The sequence below is a fragment of the Tursiops truncatus genome, chromosome 3 (assembly GCF_011762595.2).
Source record: "Tursiops truncatus isolate mTurTru1 chromosome 3, mTurTru1.mat.Y, whole genome shotgun sequence".
NCBI lineage: Eukaryota > Metazoa > Chordata > Mammalia > Artiodactyla > Delphinidae > Tursiops > Tursiops truncatus.
This window is the reverse complement of record NC_047036.1, coordinates 140,724,660-140,744,106: the sequence shown is the minus strand read 5'-3', so window position 1 is coordinate 140,744,106 and position 19,447 is coordinate 140,724,660. Positions and strand designations below refer to the sequence as shown.

The window sequence follows — 19,447 nt, the reverse complement described above, 5'->3', positions numbered from 1 at the left end:
CCTGAGCGTCTGGAGCCTGTGCTCTGCAACGGGAGAGGCCACAACAGTGAGAGGCCCGCGTACGCAAAGAAAAAAAAAAAAAGAAAGTCATATCAAAGGGGTTTAAAAATCTTCCAACTATATTATCTCTCAACTATCTTATTTTTAATATAATTTACTTCTGCTTTTCTAGACACATGACAAAGAAAATTCAGTCCATTTACTTGGATGTTCTCATTGCTATATAGTACTGTATGCTTTTATTTCCAAATGCCTGTTATGAATAATAAATTTAACTCAACACATACACCCACATGCTTACAATCTAAAATTACTGTGACATAGTTGGAGAAAATGGCATCAATAATTGTATTTATTTTAAATAAAAAGTTACTAAAAGTATATGTAATTTTTTTAAACATCTGGATGAACACAAAGAATTAAATTCCAGGGACTGATGATATTATAAAGACTCCATGATAAATATAAAAATATCAAAAGTAGCTCCCCGTAAAGATATAAAAGGTACACTGTGACAAAGTGTGACAATAAATTTTCCTCATTATTTAGTGAAAGAACAAATGTAAGCAATACAATATAGGCTCTTTTATACAGGAGTATGAATTCAAAAGGCAGCTCTATAAGCAAAATAAGAAAATCTTTCTGGCCATGTGAATTTGTCATTCTGAGTGTTTTCATGATTTATGTGTCATAAATAACTTTTAAATGATTTATGGTAGAATTTTATACTTTCTTTTTTTATGAAGATATTACAATATCATTGATAGATTATGCTCCAGCTGTTTATATGTTATACAAACATTTCCTTTTTCAGCATTTTGAAATTGCCCAAAATATAAAATTAACTTTTACATGGAAGTATGATAGTGAAACCCACTGTGTTTCTACTCATGCTAAATGAGTTGATTGGCATATTTCTTATGCTATTTTACTGAAGGTGGATTTTTATTGGGTGTCCTATGATTGCATGTGGCCAATCTTAAAAACATTGAAAGAAATCTAGATTGTATTTTCAACTTTACAGATTATTTCTAAACATAAAAATCTCTGGCGGGGCTTCCCTGGTGGCGCAGTGGTTGAGAGTCCGCCTGCCGATGCAGGGCACACGGGTTTGTGACCCGGTCCGGGAAGATCCCACATGCCGTGCAGCAGCTGGGCCCGTGAGCCATGGCCGCAGAGCCTGCGCGTCCGGAACCTGTGCTCCGCGACGGGAGAGGCCACAATAGTGAGAGGCCCGCGTACCGCCAAAAAAAAAAAAAAAAAAAAAAAAATCTCTGGCAATAACTAGATAAAACAGTGGGGTTTTAGTGAGTTTTTTTTTTTTTCACTGTATAAGCTACAGTAACTTTTTTTGTTTGAAACATCCTTTCACTCCTGCCATCTTTCATGTAATATTTTTCCCTTCTGCATAACATACAAATGTATTAAACAATATTCAAAATTAAAACTGCTTACTGTGGTGTAAAAGGCTCTGCAAGATATTGCCCTGGATCCTCTCTCCAAATTGACCTAAAGTTGTGCATGCTGTCTGCCATTTGGCTTCAGCAAATGCCCTTCTAGCAGTTTCTAACATATCCAAACTTTTTTTCCAAATTAGGACATTGACACTTTCCGTAGGGAAGACTCTTTCCACATCTGGGTCTTCCTTACCATTCATGTCTCAGCTTAGCTTAAACACTATTTTCTCAGAGAGGCCTCCTTAGCCCCTTCAATAAATCCTGTCTCCATTCTTCATCACAGCACCATATTTATTTCCTTCAGAGTGGTTATGACGATTTGAAATGATTATTTTATGTTTTTATTTTGTGAGATTCCCCAGCCCCAGCCCCAGTTTCAAAATAAGGTGCAGGAGGGCAGGCTTTGCCGGTCAGGTTCTTAGTTGTATCACAAGGAGAAAGGCAAATACTTATTGAGTAAATAAAGTAACTTGTACAAAATATCTAATTGTAACTAAGACCCTCTAAACTGAAGTAATCTGTATACTACAAGTCATGCCCTCAATTTCTTCCCAGTTTTAAGGCCAATAAGTCATATGCATTTTTAATAGTAGAAGAGTGACATTTCAGAGGGAGCTTCCTGAAAAATTCAAATAATATAATAAAGATAAAATGAGTAAGTAATCTCTAAACCCTACATGTCAGCAGCTGTTTTCCTTACAAATTAAATCTCTTTTAAATATTTCACTTGTGTGTAAGTGCAACATGTATGTTTTAATCAGAATATTAAGAAAAATTCTAATACAAGTTACCTCATGACATGCTCTTTGTGAAACGTTGTTTAAAAAAAAGGAAGAAGAAAGTCACTTTTTTAAAAATAAGCAATTAGAGGAATGGATCCAATCATTTCTTTTAAAATTCTCATTGTATGGAGAGGATAATTTATTTTTAGCGAAGAACTGAGGCTAATAACTAAGGGATCATCCTTTTTTAAGTTTTAGCAGTGACGCAAATTTGAGTAGCTTGAGTACATTATCAAATTTGTTTAACTAGGTAGCAAAGATGGATTTAAAAGTTAAGGAGGTAAAGAGCTCTTCATGAAAAGTCAAGATATGTATATACATGTATATATCAGAGTATGTATTTCAAGTGTTTTTTCAAGACATCTAAATATAAAATCCAGAAATTAGAAAATAATCACTGGAAATTCCAGATATAATAATTATATACAAGATATATAAAGAGACAAGAATAGGAAGATATGATACAAATTCTTGAGTGTTTCTTTTGGTTTATTAAAATTATTAGACTAATTGTTGCAATAATAAGCCTGACACCAGCCTGTCATAGTAAGTCTTTTGGGAAAACCTCTCAAAACTTGGAATCCTGGCTTTGCTTTTTCAGGACAAAAAAGAACATACCTTAAGAACTTTACAAATTTAGTTCATCCTTTCTTACTTGAAAAAACTGAGCCCTCTACTTTTTTTTCATAATTTCTATCAAGATTCCACTGAGTATGATGTTTCATATATTTCCCTTGGTACTGACATTTGTGGAAAGGAATGAAAGACAAAGAAATAAATAGACATTTTTGTATATTCTCTTTTTGGTTATCCCTCCACATAACAGGGTCGTTTTAGGAATAAACAGGTTCATTGATCTGCTTTGTACATACAAAAAAAAATAATTTAGTGGCTGGTCTCCCCAGGTCCTAAGCATTTTGTTTTCAATTAAGAAAATAAAATATTCAAGGGAAACACATCATTCATCCTCTCTTTCTCCACACACCTCCCTCTAATCCTTTATTTTTAATCCTCATTCCGCTTCCCCTCCTAGCACTGATTGTAGGATGTGGCCCACTGGAGAGTAAAATTAAAACAAAAAAAGCAAAGTAGAAAGTCATAAAAAAGTATTTAATGGAATTTTGCTTCAAAGAAAATGCATGGTTAATTGTAAAAAAAAAAAAAAAATCCTTTTCAGGCTCTTAAAATTTACAATTGCTCCATGGTTTTAAACCTCAATTAAATGCAAAGGTTTAATAGACACACATGACTTTAATGATGTGAGATGTCCCGATATTTTTTTACATTTGTTAAGAAAAATGCAGCCGCATCCTGTTAAATATATTGAATGATCATTTTTTAAAGCTTACCATATGCTTCTTCATTTTGTTCAGTCTTTCAACTTTGTTCAATTACACACAAGTCTCTATCCTTAATAAGGAGAAAAACCTTACTAATAAAATTGCAATTTAGATGAATTTCTTAAACTGGATAATGAAAATGGTACCAATCATGGGACATATAAAATATAAAGTAAGCACTCAAAACATTCTAGCATTAGAGAAATGAAAACTGTCATACTGTCTAACAAAGAAAAAATAAATTCAGAGGGAAAATCACAGGTCGAAAATGGCAAGGCCATACATATGTCAGGAATTTCCAGGACTAAGTATGAGTTTACAAAGGAGAACATTAAAGTTAAAGGGTAAACAGTAAGTCTAGTCAGAAAACTTGGACATTAGATCATAGTATGTCAGGGCAAATAACAGTTTAACTTATGTATCCTTTTTTTCCTTCAGTTATTGAAACTAAAGCAGTTGAGAAGAGCAGATCTGGGATGTAAACGAATACTTGCAAAACATGCAAATGAGTGAGGCCAAACCGTGTAAGTACTATTTTCCTACCAAAGGAATTCAAATGCAATTGAAATGGCAATTAACTCCTTTAGTCAGTGTCAGGCAAAGCAACAGGGAGTGGTAGAGACCATGGCTGACTGGAGAGCATCAGCCTGGTCCTGTCTGTTACACAGGCCCAGTTGATGCTCACCACCTGAAATGCGGGGACGGTGGGGCCAAACCTTCCGAGTTCCCTAGAAGTCATGAATTGGATTTATGTGAAAATTTCTGATTGCCATCTCAGTATTTGCTCATCTATAAAAACAATCTTCCTGTCAGCAAAACATGTCTACTGCCAGCTTGAGAGAATGAGGGGAGAAAAAAAGAATACATTTTATTTTCAACCATAGAATTTTCATTTGTAAATGACCTGTGGTATTTTTTATTCCAGTCCAAACATTTATGAGAAACCAAGTTGTGTACAGATCATATGGCAGATCAGTTGTAGAGCTGCATAAAAGTATTCTGGTTTCTTACTCTATGTTCTTTGGTATATAAAATTCATTGAAGATATACAAATGCTGGTCTTTCTCTCCCTGAAGTTAGAAGGGTAATAACAAATAAGAGCTTTGCTACCCTATTTGTAGTAGTTTAATGTAAATATATACTACCAGTACATTTTGGAAAGGTAATTTCTCAACTAATATAAATAACTCCCAAATATTTCTTTTCTTTGGCCCAGTTATTCCAGTTCAGAATCTCTCTTCTAAAAGAATAATACCAAATTGAAAAAATAATTGTGCATGTAACTACTAATCACAATACTAGTTATAACAGAAAAAAATTTTAACATAACAGAAAAAGAGAAAGACTTAAATCTTTAATGAGACGAATATGGTGAAAAACAATCTGAGCAAATATAGAAATGTAAAATTATGTGGATAGTTTTCTGAGTTTTAAAATCATTTGAAAAATACAGACATATACACAGGGAATAGTGCCTCTAAGCCTAGCTCCTAGATATAGCCGCTCTTACCATAACAGCTTATTATACATAATGAATTTATTCTTATGTGTGTGTGTATATATATATATAAAAATATTCACTCTTTGCTTTAAATATATTGTATAATAAGATAATACTATGAAATATTTAAATATCTCCAACTTTCAAATATATGCTATAGAATTCTTTCATGTTAGTAAGCTTAAAATTCTAATTTTTAATGGTTAATATAATCTGTTTATAAATGCACTACAATTTATTTACTCAATCTTTAAATGATGGACCTATGCATTGATTCTAATTTCCTATTAATAAAAATACTGTAAATGAAAACCTTTAATAAACATAATTTATATTTACCCATTTATTATTTATTATGATGGTGACTAATATATTAAGTATTATCAGTTGATTTAATTTTTATAAGTTGATCTTTGAAAAATGTCATTGTTAAGTGTGCGTTTCCTAAACTACTAGTAAATTTTAGCACAATTTTACATATTTATTCTAATTTAATACTCTCTTATATAGGAAATTTGGACATTTAAAATATTCTTTAAGTGGTTTGTAAGTAATTTTTTTACTAGGTTATAAACTCTTCACTATGTGTGTTGCAAATATTTTTTTCCAATTTATTATCTGTTAAATCTTTTCTATCATGTATTTTATTATAAATACATTTTAAATTTTGATGTAATAAAATCTGTCAGTTTTTTATGTTTTCTAAATTTGATAAAAAACTAAGAAATTTTTTCAGAACTAAACTACAATTTTTTTTTTTTTTTTTTTTTTTTTTGCGGTACACGGGCCTCTCACTGTTGTGGCCTCTCCTGTTGCAGAGCACAGGCTCCGGACACGCAGGCTCAGCGGCCATGGCTCACGGGCCCAGCCACTCCACGGCATGTGGGATCTTCCCGGACCGGGGCATGAACCCGTGTCCCCTGCATCGGCAGGCGGACTCTCAACCACTGCGCCACCTGGGAAGCCCTCAACTACAATTTAAAAATATGAATTCATATAAAAAAAAATGGTGGACTAAACATTTGAGCATGTCATAGTTTATACAGCTAAGTGCAAATGTCTAATAAAAATAATTAATATTTTTCCACTAAATGTTTGCTGCTTAATCTGAAGGCATATAATTTTCAAGAAATCAAAATCTTAGTGCATAATTTAAAAATGAATTTCCATTGTGTACTGGGACTAGTGAATTAATAAGCAGTACTTCGTAAAGAATTGCATACTTTGTTTTGTCCAATTCCAGATTAGAAGCTCTACTGAAATTGTGGATCTAAGAAACAAAATGATTTTAAAAATCCTAAGTACACTTACATATGTGTTCTCTGTTTTGCACTATACATTAGAAACTTATTCAAAAAATGCACAAACAATATGCATACAAACATCACATGCCACCTAACCTCATTTTTTTTTTCACACTTGAGAAATTACCACACACATTATCACAGTCCTCAACTGATTAAGGAAAGAAAATAAATCAAAGTTATATTTTCAGCATAAGCATCATGGTCACATATATTGAAACTGATGTAGAAAAATTTTAAATGATATATAAATTAAATATGTCTTTCCTCAGGAAGGAAGTAATCTCCATGGGTACAGGAAGTAAAAGGACAAGAAGACAAATAAAGCATCTGTTTTATCTTCCAGGAGTATACCAACACGTATTAGTGTATTAAATTATTACCCCCAAATTTAGAAAGGTGAGTTGGTTATTTTACATTTATACCAGGGCCATATTGAGGTCATTCAACCTAAAAACATTTGTATAGTTCTTTCTAATATATTTATGTTAATCTCTCCCTTGACTATAGAAAACTAGCAACCTTCTAATGTTTAAATATGTTCTTTTTTTGTTAAAATATTATGATCTTGTTTCAAATTATCAGTTGAATTTAGATCAATTTTAATAACTTTTTTTTTTCTTTCTATTCCTCTTGGCTTATAGCACTTACCTTTCTTTCTCTGCCCCTTCCTGTGCATTTTAAAAATGAAAACCCATATTCCCAGACTGAAATATTTGTTCTCTTTAGTAAGATTCTTTCTGGCTTCAGGGAGAATAAATTTACAGATACGTCCTGGGACTTTGAGACTCCTACAATTCAAATTTTTACCTTGAATATCTGTTCTTGACTTTTCCTTCTTTTAAAATAAACATCCCCTAAAGAGAATGCTGGCTTTGTGACTTACTTTATTGAATAAGTTATGCAGTGCTTCTGTCTGCAACTCATGTGAGTGATGCGAAATAAAGCAGACATAGCTGTTGGACATCATTTTAGCCCCTCTGTCTGAATGGCAGATCACAGGAAGGAAAAAATGTCCCATGAGCCCCTCTGTGAGGTCGTTATCAACTGATTGAGTATTCGCCTTAAATAACTGAAACCCAGGTGTGTTGTAGATTAGCACAACTTACAAGCACTGTGTGGAGATTTATTATGATAATTGTTGCTTTTATTTTTTATTTCCCTGAACTCAAAGATAATTAATGTCAGTATGTGTCCTGGTATGACTCTCTTAATTGGTCCTATGGTGCCTTGGATGTTTGAAAATCCACTCACTTAAAGGCTTTTTTTTTTTTTTCTTTTGACTTGTTTTCCTGGAGCTGTTCATTAGTGCCTAAAATATTTGATTACATTTAATTGTGATGTCTTCAATTTTGTGCACCTGCTGCAATTTACATGAGGAGAAAAAGGCTTGCAGAAGCAGGAAAAAAAAAGTGAGATAGGGAATTACATTTTGAAAGAACTCCCCTGCATAGGGTAATTGGGGTTAAATATGGAAACAAAATAAACTTAATAGGTAGTTAGATTTTTGTAACTACTATGGTTACACAAAAAAGGTTCTAAATCAAAACTGCTCTAACATACATACTCTTAACATATATTTTCACATTTTTCTTCAAAGTTTTTTGGTTTCCAAGGGACATCCATATTTACTCATATGTTGTATTTAAGAGCCCGCATGGAGATGAGAAGAAAATATTGAGTCAGAATCCCAGTTGGAGGTGTTTTTTGTTTCTTATGCATTTTTTAATGGAGCATACCACTGTTTTTTATTTCAACAAATGTGAAGCATTTTGTCACCAATTTCACTAACCATTTTGTTTTATGTTATTGTTTCATGAAATGACCAAAAGTTTCCTGGAAACCTGTGAAGTTCCTTTTAAAATGTCTTAAAGTAACATATAAGAAACAGATTAAATCCGCAAAGAATTACCAGTTCCAAAGAATCATTTTGACCTGAATATCAATTCCAACTGACCACACTATAATTCAACAGAGGCAGAGGAAACAACAGGGTATTTGCTGCATTTTCAGTAGAAAATAAATCGCCATTCTTTCTCTTTTGTAAAACCATCAGTTTCTTTTCCATTTAGTATTAAGGAGCAGTGAAATCTCTAAATCTGCTTCAAAGCCCTGCTTTTAGAGGAAAAGTAATTAGATCCAGTCCTTTTAGTTACAATGGCAGTGATACGATGGGTTCTCTATGTTAAATATATCAAAAAGATGCACTCAGTTACCACGGACATTCTCATTCATGAAACATTCCAAGGGCCAAGAGGGCAGAGAGGTATTGGTAATCCTTTATGGAAATTCCTCTGTCAATTCCTCTGTCTGCTGGCTCAGGTTTTATCTCCTCCAAGAAATCTCTCTGTACCACAGCAATTTGAAATGCCTGCTTTGGAATTGTGCTACATTGGTGGACTAGAGTATGAAATACACCGCCTGGCTCTATCTTTTTCTGTAAAATTTATTTTTCATGTTTTATTGATGTTAGCATTGTTGCTCTGAAAATCTTCTGAATTTCTTAAGCACGAGGGTGGTGAATAAAATGATTAAGGCATGTGTATCTGTCATTTTCAAAGTTCTTTCACGTCTACTACCTCAACTGATTCTCAGAACAATGCTGTTACAGACTATAATTTCCACAAATGTGGGACCCACGTTTGTTATTCACCACTGTATTCCTGGGGCTTCTATTAACTTATAGTAGGCACTTCAGAGATACAAAATGAATGAATGGATGATGAATTAATGAATGAATAAGGTAGTATCTATACTTAGTACATGCTCAGTAAAATCTTGGTTCATTTTAACATATTTGGGACTTACATCACAACACGTGTTTTAGAATGGAAGCTGAGCAGTGAATGCACATCACAGGAGATGTACTGGAGATGGGGGTGTACTTAGGTTAATGGTTTCACCAGAAGTCTATTTATATAAGACTGTGGCACTGAGGACCCTCATGGAATTGAAATACCTAAATCCAGTTAAGATAGTAAAAGTAGGCAAGTCTGGGGTAAGGAAAATGGTGACCAATGGTTGTTTAACAGATCCGTCACACAAGATGGCCCCTGCACAATTTGCACAACTGTTTGCAATGGCCCTAGTAAAATATATTAGTCCATGCCAGTCCCCATGAACAACTCTTAGAAGTCTACATAAAACACCATTTTTGTTATATAAGGGATTATAATGCAAAAGCAATAGAGGATGTTTTTTCTATCTTCATCTCAGTTTCTGTTGCAGCATAAGAGGATATAGGAAGTAGCAAAGGACATCTGTGTGAAGTCACAATCAAGAAAAGCCCACTTTGACCTGGGCACCTAAGAACAACATGTGCCAACTCAATAAAGAACCTCAGGACAAAGTGACTGAAAGAAACTTGGGAACTGTTTTCCCTGGTATTTGTACCACACTCCTTCCCTATATACCTAAATTGTTGTGGTTAGGGCTGAACCAAAGAAATACTGTTTGCTTTGCTTTGATGGATGGTCACTGCCATCTCATGAATCCTAGGGACCTCAGGTTACACACAGCCTCTGCCTGATCTTCCTGCTACATTTTCTTCTCTCCAGACACACTGGCTGTTGAGTTCCTAGAAAATGTCATGCCCTCTTTCACAACAGGGTTACTTCAACCCTCAGCTTCTGAGTCATCTTTTAGATAACAGCTCAAGTCATCTCGTAGCGGAAGCCTCCTCCCCCAAAATCCATCTTAGTTCAGATTCCTTTGTTTTATGCTCCAGAGTATTTCATAACATGCTCTTGGTTTGTGTAAACTTGTTCACATTATTATTCTGTCTCTTCTACTAGACTGTAAACTCCATAAGTAGAGGTTACAAGTCTGCACTTATTTTTGCTCCCTTATGCTGGAACCATACTTCAGGGTTGACTGAATAAACCATGAACTTACATTTATAAGAACATGTTTTTATATCACCTCTGGCCCAAGTAACCTCCACCATTTAGAATATAAGGAAAAAAATATACATATATAAATTTGCTTTACTTAGGTGGCTTCTATTATCACACACAATCCTGCTGGCTCTATCTGGTCTGGATGTGTCTGCTAGTAAGCACAGTGATATTTATGTGGGCAATCAGAATCTGTGTTAACCACACTCATACAAAATATGCAATATAAAACTATGCAGTGATGAAAGAGACACAAAGGCACATGCATGCCTGTATACATTTGCTTCAACACAGTTATGAAAAGCCATTTTATTTTTTCTATTTTTACTTCATACTTATAAAGAAAACTAGTGGTCCAGAACTAAAAGCTTATAAATAAAAATCATAAAAAAAAAGATTTGGGAATTATAGGCTAGAAACCAGAAGTTTAGGGCTTGTTAGGACAGAGTCTGGATGGGAATGGTTGTATTTGTCTGTGCTTCCTAACTTCTCCACTGGTCTCTAAGCTTCATGAGTCCAGGGTCCACATTCTCTTGTTCACCACAGTGCCTGGCACGTATTAGATCCTCATTAATGTCTGTTGCTGTCTGATCCCTTCACTATTTTTTTTCCAAACAGGGGAACCAAGAGCAAGCTCTTTCGAAAATTAAGTCACATGGCAGCCATGTGCCAAAGGGAAGGTGTCCATGGACTGAGTCAGCCAGTAGTGGATGACCCATACTGTTCTCAGGACGAAAGCAGGTGACAGCCTAGCTCTTGGGTTTTGTTAGTCTAGTCTCAACAAGACTAACCCCTGTGGTCTTTGAATTTATCTTTCTTCCTCTCCTCTGCTATTTTTCCTCTCCCCCTCCTTCTTTTCAACTATTACCTCTTTCTCCTTTCTTAATGTTAGGCTGCTATTATTTTAATAAAATATTCATTCTACTGGTTTCTCATCCAAGCCCAAGATGACTTTTAGTATTGGTACTCAGTCAGACAGACTGTGACATGACATGTAAGGAAAGAATCCGGAAAGCAACCAGTTGGAAAAGGCAATATCCCCTAGTCTACAGGATGGTCAAGAATCTCTAGTTGGTCAATTATGGCTTGGAGCTTAGTAAGGTCAGTGGAATTGACCCAATGAAGGGAAACACATGATACGACAAAGGCTGTTTGTACAGAGTCAAATAACTTCTCTTATTATGACTGGACCCGACAAAAAAATTAGACACTAATTCCAGAAGATTCCACCAAATCAGCAGATATCACTTTTCATTATAAATTTTTTCTCCATCCTTTGACTAGTATTTTGCTTTTTATTTAATTGATGTTTACTTAGAGTTCATTGCCTAGATTTAAAGTTGTGTGGCATGGTGTTTTAGAGTCTGCTATGCTATGTGAGGTCTAAGGACAAGTAGCATTGGCAGCACCCGAGAGCCTGTTTAAAATGCAGACTCTCAGGCTTCATCTTAAACCTGCTGAATCAGAGTTTGCATCTTAACATGATCTCTAGGTGATTTACCTGTACAGTAAAGATTTGAGAAATGCTATTTGAGAGCACTGATTGTAGACTTCTACAGGCCTGGGATTGAGGACACTTAATCCCTCTGAGTCTCAATTTATTCATCTGTAAAATGGAAATCCGATACATTTTTTCCTTGGTATTATTGTGAGGATACAAAGAGATGATGTAAGCCAAGGATAGCATAGCATAGTTCCTGGCAAATTGAGTCTCAGTAATGATAAATCTACATAATAAATATAGAGCTCAGTAGAACAAAGACATTTTGAAAGAAGCCATAATTGTTTCTTTCAGAAGCAGAAGCAATGTAGAGACTCTGAAAATCTGAGAGAAAGTAATACCTTGGTTTTTGGCCTCTGATGGTACCAATTGTTAGTTTTAATAACCAGTAGAATGCAGAATGATTTTGCAACTGCCATAAAGAGGGAGATGGGAAGTAACATCAAGTGAACATTTTTATAAAGATCATCTCATTTATTCTTTGTTAGAATAAATGTGAAGTATGTATTCATTACCCTGTGAAATATGTATTACTGTAAGGTGAGGTGTTATACAGATGAGGAAAGCTTGAATGTAATAAATTCAGGTGACCTGCCCAGATCACATACTTCATAAATGAACAGAGATGGGTCACGAAGCAATGATTACCATGGAATATTTGTCTCCTTGCCCATATTCCTTTACTCAAGAACATCTATCTATAGATGGAATGACTGGAATGTTTTTTAGTGTCAGGATAATTTCAGTTGATTTTTCATGATGGAAAGTGCCTTTTTAAACACAGAGGAAATTGGAAGAAATTTACCAAACCCTTCACATTATCTTCAAGAGATTACCTAGAAACTTTAATAACTCAAGCTTATGTTATAGACTTTTCCTAAATGAATATTATATAATACATTTATTCTCAAGGCCACTCACATGGGTATTTTTTTTCTTTTTAATAAATGGAGAGAAAGGAATGCAAGGAAGCAAACTGAAAGGGTTTTCTTAACTTACTTCCTTAATTATAGTTGTCCAGTTAAAAAGTCAGATATAAATGGATTGATGAAAATGAGAATTGCTTCAAAGGAATATTTCTCTGAATAGCATGCAGGCTGTGGAAAGAGCTCTGTTTGTATGTCTAGAGGAGAGAAGGAGAGAGACTAGCCATGGTCATGTGTCATGTGTGTGGAGGCATGTGGGGAATAATTGATTGTCCTTCCCTTCTTGACGCAATCACTAATTCTCTCAGAGCTCGCTTCTACACGTGTAATGCTTGCGATTAAGCCAGCAAAGGATCCTGAGGAACCCAGGAGACTTCCTTCTATCTGAGATGCCATTTATAACCCAAATTAAAAATTAAATGGGAAAAGCAAGAAAATGCCTCTGAAGGTTTATTTATTAATTTTTTTCCCACCTTTAACCCTACCCTGTATTGTTTGACGAGACAGGTCACACATTCTCCAAGTAAATGCCATACTCAAGGTGCAAGCCAAAGAACGGAACTAATGTAGGGGTTTACAAAAGGAGACAGAAACTTCTAGTAATTGGTGACAGCTCTACTTCTGAAGTTCTAAAGAAAACTTTTACCATGCTTTAAAACAGTGCTGACTCAACCCATTATCATTCCCTAAGTGCCTGATAATTTTAGATTATCCCAAGTGCAAATGAATATATAGCTTTGTGCTTTCAGGAAACCAATACCTCTTATGTGGAGGGGCTTATTTTCAGTCTCACATTTTCAATTGTCATATTATGTATCAGTAACTTGTCGAATACAAAATTTTGAGGCAAAACAAATGGTTTTCAAATGTGGAACTTCATTTCAGAACTTAAGCGTCTTCAGAAAAATTTCTGAACCCTGCCTAGGAATTGGATATGGCCATGTCACTTTAAGGACAATTCCCTGTATTTGGCTTTTTGCCCTCCAATGAAAAAGACAAATCCTGCATTGCCTTCTCATTAAGGAAAAAGTAACTGCAAAGACAGCATATTTCTAGAGTAAACAAATCTCCCAGAGGCTGTACTTCTGATAAGTATTTTTGCAGTGCTAGTTTGAAGGTTTAACGGTTTGTACTGTTTCACTTTAATAGTCAGACCAGCAAGCTAAAACAAATGCACTTTAAAAACTTTACACTCCGTGAGCTCTGCTTTGACAGGACTTCCTTGGAATCAGGAGGTAATACGGCTTCTCAGTGAGCCATACTTACATTTCAAGCTGAAGAGGAAATTATTCTTGAACCACTGGATCTGTTGGTAATTCATGGCTCAGTTTATGGTGGCCTTTTAAATTCACCCTGTCTCACTAGGTTTGCCTGGATACAGCTCAGAGTGGAGAGATTATGCAAAGGTGATGACTGCTTACAGAAGCCAGCAGTCCAAATTGGGGACTTGGTTCAGAGGTCTGTGTGAGCATGCAAATCAACTGTAGGCACCAATGGCCCAATTATGCCCATTGTACAATGTCACATTTTTTACTCAGAGCTGTAACAAATGAAGGTATGCCAAAAAAAAAAAAAAAAAAAACATAGCAAGAAACAAAAGTTATGTGAATCTCTTCATAATAATTTCACATAAAAATTTTCACTTGCAACCAACAGCCTGACACAGTTCGGATGAATGAGTCTCCATATACATAAGGATATAAACACACACACATACACATGCACAAGAGCACACATACACACAAATATTTTTATTCTCACAAACACTTACATATTTTTTTATCCCCAATACCATATACTAGACATAAACTCCATCGTTATTATTTTATTTTCAAAACTGAATTGGGGTTTAAAACTATGAGCCCTGGACCAAACTGCTTGGATTCAAACCCCCGTTTCATCACGACCACTCTTGCAATATTCTTAACCTGTTTGCACCTCAGTTTCTTCAATCGTCAAGGGGGGAATAATAACAGGACCCACTTCAAAGTCATGAGAATTTGATAATGCATGCAGTTTGCTTTATATATGAAGTTCATCATAATGATAGTTGTAAATAATACCTCTCATAAAAAAATGTTTCTAGGACAGCATGTAATAGAGACTTAACTGCTACTTAGTGTGTATGAGTTAAGATTTTTCTGGCTGCAAATATCTGAAGTTTACCGGTCCTGGCTTACCATGTTCAAGGATCAAGGTGCACATGATACAATTCAAGGGCAGAATGTAGAGCTAGGAAAGCCTAGAATCAGGAAATGAAAAGCCATGAGACACCAAGGTTGCTGGTCTCTTGTTCTCACTCACAGGGGTCACGTACGCTCTTCTTGACTGGTGTGCTTCAATCTGCAGACTACCTTCCTCTGATTTTCTCCACACAGAGTATCCTCACAGCTCCTGAGAATGTGTCCTTGGTTCCAGCCATGTACTATCAACAAGCCTGAGAGAGAAGCTGACTGTCTAGCTTGGACTATGAGATGACTCCTGACCCATCCAGCCATGCCAAGGGCTTCAGGCACCTAGGGCCCACTCTTATTGGTAAACACAAGTTATTAGAGCCAAGGAAACATTGAGAGCTGTCAGATTTCCCAAAAGATACTGAAGATAAGGTACATAATGATCACAATGTTTGGTGAAGCAACAGTGTGAAACAATAGTACAGTCTTAAACAATAATGTTTCTTATTTAGTGTGTCATGAAATATTTTTTCTTTCCTCCTACTAGAGGGGTGAAATATTTCTCAGATGTTTTAGTCCATATATACCTTGGATATTACATTGTAGAAAACATAATTTGTATTCTCATGATTCATGAGTGGCCTCAGAGCTAAAAATTGGTTCACCAGAGATCAGAATTAATCTTGACTGATCCTAGTCTCATTGTAGAAAAAACTGTATTCACTTACAATGTAATTATTTTGTTGTCACTATTGTTATTGATATTAAATACTTTATCCTTCAACTGGAGCTCAGGAAGAAACAGAAAATAAGGCTGATTAACTGAGTTTTTCAGTTAATCAGTGGTTCACTCTATTTAGAATCTCAATGGGTTTTCTGAAGAGATTCACAAGGAAATCTTGTTGGGTGTGATACAACTTAGTAAGCATAATGCAGAGAGCATTCGAAAGAGAACTACTCCATAGGAAGATTCTCAAAATATCATTTACTATAGGTGGTACTCAGACATTCATGGATTTGAATGCTGCCTCTGTGTGATAAGAAAACTTCAATTCAGAGAAGGATCAAAGGACCAGTAGTAAACATATTTCCTCCTAAAAATGCAGAGGCATGTAGGGATGAATGTGTCCTTAAGAGTCTATGCTATGCTATGTTCCTGGTCCTAGAGCCCAGGTTCTCTGCACTTCCAAGTCATAAACTGATGCACATACAAATGATAGTCCTTATTCATACTTCTAAAAGATTATGCTTTCATAAGAGACTTAAATTTATCTTACTAAAACCCTCCAAGTTCAGTTGCCAGTCTTTTATATAACAAACTTCATTGTAGCATTATTTATTATTATCTATTGAAGAGTCTCAAAATAAAAGGGAACATTATTGTCACAGGGGAAATAAGTACTTTAAGCACACAAAAAATGGGAGACACAGGAAGAATGTGGACCATTACATTAAAAGTATTTTTACAATTTTTGCTAAAGATGACTTTAGCAGGTTTATGAAATTCACCCATTCCATTTTTATGTAGGAAGTCATTTTTTAAAATAATTTGATTTAGATATGAATCATTAAAGAATTATTAAACAATAAATATTATGGAACACCAGGCAGAGGAGCAAATGGGAAGGTTAGAAGAATGGGGCATGAAATTCCTACCCTAAAATAATTTATGACATTGCTAGGAAATGAGGAATTAGAAAAAATAAACAACGAGAAGACAAAGTAGTAAAGTACTAAATCATTAGATGCAGAAGTGCATATATGACAGAGATCACCCTCTTTTGGTCTTATACATGGCCCTGCCTTATGAGAGGTGCAAGACGAATTGCTGCATTGGATTGTAACACTGTCTACAACTTCCAAACTGCAAAATTAGTGAAGACTTTTACCAGTGACTGTTCACCTGTAGCAAAGAGCCACAGGGCCAAAAGTGTTGAGAATTCACTAAGAAGTGTTATCCACACAGTAAGAAAAAAAAGTTATGACTTTAAGATTCTTGTTCAGTTTGGATAGAAAAAATAAATTAAGGACACTGTAGGTAGATACCCTCATAGAGGCAATCTTACAATTTGAAAAAGGTATTAGTATTTCCTAACATATTTTTTTGAAATTAGATTTGTACTAGACAACTGAAAGTCAGCAGCTGTACTTTAAAGAAAGCAACATAAAATCTCCTTGCCTTTGGAAAAGAAATAGAGAAAGTGAATCACACATAGGATTAGAGCAGTTTTATAAATCAGCAAAGATCAAAACATAGATGCACCTGGCCCAGGATAGAAAATACAAAGCTACCACACTCTCCAGGATTAGTGTTCCTTTTGATCTTGATGTTTCTACAGATCACAATACATGGTAAAGTGATAACTGACAATTAGAGGGGGAAAACTAAAAGTTATAAAGTATGATTATTTCCTGACATTCAACGTACTGTGAGTGTCCAGAATTTAAATTGAAGAAATCTGAACACTGTTGGTTAAAACATGTATCTCCCATTTTACACAAAATGTTTGTCAATAGCTCAGGAAAAGTAGTCTATATAGACTTGTAGAAAAACCCAGACAATCTAGAGGTTTAATAACTGAATGAGGAATGATACTAGAAAAATCAATGTTAAGATTCTTAAGGATCAACAAACATATGGCATAAGCTTTAAAGGGTCAATTTTTATTCAAGTTGCTTTAAATCGGAGACTTCAAAGGTTATATCCTACAGAGAATTTTCTCTGGAAAAAAAGTTCTGTTGAAATTGAAAATCATCAGCAAACCAAATCTAACTTTAATCTCTCATTCAGGAATCTTTAATGTGAACTTATATAATGTGAAGAGTAGAGCAAGGAAAGAGAAGATAAGTTTCCTTCTTTTTCCAGGATTTTTAACCAGTTCAGAGACACTGCTGGAGGTCAGAATATTTGGATACTAGTCCTGATTCTAGGCTTTCCTAGCTCAACTGTGCCCTCATTGTATGCCTCTGTGGGTCAAAATAGGAATATCCCTTATAGATAACACATACTCTTATGTAGGTACAGCAGGACGTTGTTACTAAGTATTGATTATCAGAGTTCCCATATTTATAAGGTTGGAAGAGAAGCAAAAGTTGTCTTAAATAAAAATATTCACTAGTAAACTACTTATAAAATTACTATCCACTCAAACATCCCTTCTCACATTAGTCAATAAAAATGTCACTATAAGATACAATTAGGGAAATGCAAATCAAAACTACAATGAGGTATCACCTCACACCAGTCAGAATGGCCATCATCAAAAAATCTACAAACAATAAATGCTGGAGAGGGTGTGGAGAAAAGGGAACCCTCTTGCACTGCTGGTGGGAATGTACATCGATACAGCCACTATGGAGAACAGTATGGCGGTTCCTTAAAAAACTAAAAATATATGCAATGGAATATTACTCAGCCATAAAAAGGAACAAAATTGGGTCATTTGTAGAGACGTGGATGGACCTAGAGACTGTCATACAGAGTGAAGTAAGTCAGAAAGAGAAAAACAAATATAGTATATTAACATATATGTGGAATCTAGAAAAATGGTACAGATGAACTGGTTTGCAAGGCAGAAATAGAGACACAGATGTAGAGAACAAACATATGGACACTGACAGGGGAGGTGGGGAGGGGTTGTGGTGGTGGGATGAATTGGGAAATTGGGATTGACATATATACAATAATTTATATAAAATAGATAACTAATAAGAACCTGCTGTATAAAAAAATAAAATAAAATAAAATTCAAATCAAAAAGAAAAATGCTACTATAAGATACAAAAGCAAGTGAAAGAATCCTAAGAGATTCCACAGAGGTATTGACAGTGTACATGCCCCACATACAATTTTAATGTTTGTAAGAAAAGCTTATTTTGGAAGTGGATGCCTTTGGTTAAAGAGTATGAATTTTGGACACTGCTTGGGTTCAAATTTTTGCTCTACCACGTACTAACTCCGAGGCATTGGGTGGGTTGAAACCTCTCTTTCCTCTAGTTTTTGGTCTGTGAAATAAGATAACAATAGTTCCTATTACATAGTGATGTTGTGAGGATGAAATGAGACAATCAATGCAAGTAAGGTATTTAGAACAGGGCTTGACACATAATGGGAATTCAATAAACATTAGATATTACTAAAAGAAAAAGAAAACTCTGCAACTACAGAAGTTGACAGATATACAAACAATGATCAAAAAAACAAAGTTGTGCTTGAAGAAGAAAAATTGGTGTGTGTTTTAAAAGAGAAAGATTTGGGTATCAAAATATTAATTGGAGCTGCTAGAAAGATTGATGAAGCTCTTAAGTATTTTTCTTGTCATGAGTCTCATTATGATCTTACTTCAAAAGTTAAATGAAAATAGATATATATTTGTATCATTTAATTTGATAGATATTTCATATTAAAAATCAGCACTTCATTACTTATTTTGTAAAAGTTATTTATACTCTAATATTTTAATATAAAAAGTATTTTTACAGTTCTTAATTTTTTTTCATGTGAAGTTCCAATCAATCTCATTTTCATTCTCCATTATGAAATTTTAGTTTTAAGTAGATTCATTT

General features: G+C 34.7%; 1 long non-coding RNA gene across 1 annotated transcript; it reads left to right on the top strand.

Moving 5' to 3' along the window:
* The first annotated feature begins 6,758 nt into the window (after positions 1–6,758).
* Positions 6,759–15,143, top strand: LOC141278227 (uncharacterized). The gene is made up of 3 exons (XR_012330576.1): positions 6,759–6,783; positions 10,899–11,021; positions 15,086–15,143. It is a non-coding gene; the product is annotated as an uncharacterized lncRNA (long non-coding RNA).
* Positions 15,144–19,447: the final 4,304 nt, after the last annotated feature.